The 2,500-nt window shown below is 66.0% G+C and overlaps 1 non-coding gene across 1 annotated transcript; it reads left to right on the forward strand.

Moving 5' to 3' along the window:
- Nucleotides 1–1,223: 1,223 nt before the first annotated feature.
- Nucleotides 1,224–1,376, forward strand: LOC140475116 (5.8S ribosomal RNA). Its single transcript, XR_011959696.1, has one exon. It is a non-coding gene; the product is annotated as a 5.8S ribosomal RNA (ribosomal RNA).
- The last annotated feature ends 1,124 nt before the right edge of the window (nucleotides 1,377–2,500 follow it).

A 2,500-nucleotide genomic window follows, 5' to 3' on the forward strand; every position in this document is an offset into this window, starting at 1 on the left:
AGTAACAAATAAGAAAGGATCGTCGGCTTGGGGGTACGCCCGTTTCCGTTTCAACTTGTCTCGCGAGGGTGGTTTCGGGGCCAGCAGGAGAGCTCGTCGGGGTAGCAGGCCCTGCAGCCGTGGTCACCGCCAAACCCCCACAACTGTTGGGCGCCTACCTGCGCGGGGCAGGAGGACACTTTCCGATTTCAAATCTCCGTTTGCCGAGTCCACCCCGAACGCACGCGGGCGGGCGGGTTCGCATCACCCTTCGTCACAAGGGGCGAAGCCCGTTCCACCGTCTCGTCAGTAGTGCCGACCGGTCTGTGATCGACGAGGGGAGCCACACCAGGTCCGGCCCTGCTGCTTGGCGGCACCGCGTCGTCGGGAGCTCGCGACAGACGGAGGGTTTCGGTGTACTCTCCAGCCACGGGAAACGAAGCCGGTGATGCAGGCGCCGGTCTTTCGCTCCCAAATCGGCTGGGTTTACATCGTTGCTATCTAGTCACGCTCCCTTCAACCCGACGGGGTACCTATTCCCCTCACCCGTCTGTGCGTATACAGCCTCTTTGCACTTGCGGGATGGGGGTGGTGGTTTAAAGACTCTCGAGTTGCCGCCCGTCGGTCTCCGAGCTCCGTGCAGTAGTGATCCCCAGCGAACTGCCAGCAGGGCGAACGAGCGATCCCGCTCTCGGTCGGGGCGCCTGGCGTCGATCGGTGGTCGGTGGCTTGCGGGCAAGCTGCGCTGTGAGTGTGGGAACGAGTATGACGAGCCGTTGCCGCGACTCCCAGTCCACCTCGGCGGTGGCTGGGCCGGGCGGGCGTCCTGCTCGGGCGAGTGCCGCCCCCGCCTCCTCGCAGGAAGTCCGCTCGCCGACACGCCGCCACGTGCACGCGTCAGTGACGCTGCCGAACCGATGGCCGGTGCCCGTTCCCGCCTCTGCTTTTCCTAGGGCAAAGCTGCTGCACGCCTCGTGATACTAGGCGGGCGACATGGTGGCGGTGATCCTGCCTCCGTCGCTGCGGTGCGTTGGGGCACGCATCGCCTCTTGGGCGCCCTGTCCTCCTCCCCCCAATAGACGTATGTTTCTGCGGGCCGCACCAGGATGGTGCTCCCCATCGCTTCACGCCACCCTGCTCCGCCCGCACGCCGGCGTGCAGGTGGCTGTAGCTCAAGGTGGGGAGCGTATGTGCGGTCCGGGTCGCTTTCCTCTGGCGAGGGAGAGACCTAAACAAACTCAGACAACTCTTGACGGTGGATCACTCGGCTCGTGCGTCGATGACGAACGCAGCTAGCTGCGAGAATTAATGTGAATTGCAGGACACATTGATCATCGACACTTTGAACGCACTTTGCGGCCCCGGGTTCTTCCGGGGCCACGCCTGTCTGAGGGTCGTTTGGCAATCAATCGCACTCGCCTTGGCTGGCGAGAGCGCGGCTGGGGTGTCGCAGAGGACCCGTCCTCTTTGTCCCCCTAAGTTCAGACTCCGGAGCCCTCCGGCGTCGGAGCGCTTGGCCTTTCCCCCCCACCCTGCACATTCCGTTCGTCAGGCTCGACGCCATCCCCCCGCCGGGGAGCGCGGCCTGGCGTCCGTCTGTGTCGTGGCAGTGGGGCCAGCACGGCTGTCACCGGTCCCAGAATGGCTGTCGGTGGTTCACACTGTGTGTGTGTGCCAACCCTCCTGGTCTCTGGGACACGGAGCTGCCACGAAGTGTTGAGCCTCCAGTGGGGGGTCTGCCTAAGCTCTGCACGTCCGCATTGGGTCCGTCTCTCGGTTGGCTGGCAGTGGAAAGAGTGAAGGGAGCCGCGGAGGTCCGGTGCTGGTGCGCCGCCGGCCTGACCGTGGAGCTCGCCGGTTTGACACGCTGACCCGACTCGATGGTTGATCGATTGAGAGTGCTGGGAGCTGCAGGCCGCCCGCTGCTGCAGCCGCCCGTCTCGTGGTTCGTCCTCGGCCTTAAGTGGCCGGCGGGGCGTCTGATCCTGTCTCCCCTGCTGGCGCCGAGTGCCTGGCCGAGGGAGGAGGTTTTCGTCGAACGCTGTGACTTGGACGGTCGCACGCGCGTGGATCGCTGGCTCTTGGCTCTCCCGTTCAGTCCGCACGTTTTCCGCTCCGTCCTGCCACCGGTCTCGGGAGGTACGGAGGGGTTGGCGGGCGTGGTGTGTGCTCCGTCACCGTGCAGGCACACCTACCACGCCGTCGGCCGACCCCCGCACGGTCCTCCTGGCCATCGGGAGGACGGCGGAACGTCGGGCTGTCGGGGGCCAAGTCGCCAGAAGGCCACCGCTGTGTCTTCCGTACCCTGTCACCGTCGGCGTGCCTTCCTCAACTCGTCCGACTCGGGGCCGCTGGGTTCAGGAGCGGCGTCGCCCGCCGGCCCCACTGAAGGCCGTGCCGTTCCGCGGCTGGCGATCGATGTGCGTGGCGTGCCTGCGCGACCGTTCGCCACTTGAGCTCGGCACTCCTCTCTCCCTCTCTCTGACCGTCGGGCAGTCTCTGTCTGCTGGTGCCTCGCACG

Source organism: Chiloscyllium punctatum, unplaced genomic scaffold (assembly GCF_047496795.1).
Source record: "Chiloscyllium punctatum isolate Juve2018m unplaced genomic scaffold, sChiPun1.3 scaffold_1412, whole genome shotgun sequence".
Classification (NCBI taxonomy): domain Eukaryota; kingdom Metazoa; phylum Chordata; class Chondrichthyes; order Orectolobiformes; family Hemiscylliidae; genus Chiloscyllium; species Chiloscyllium punctatum.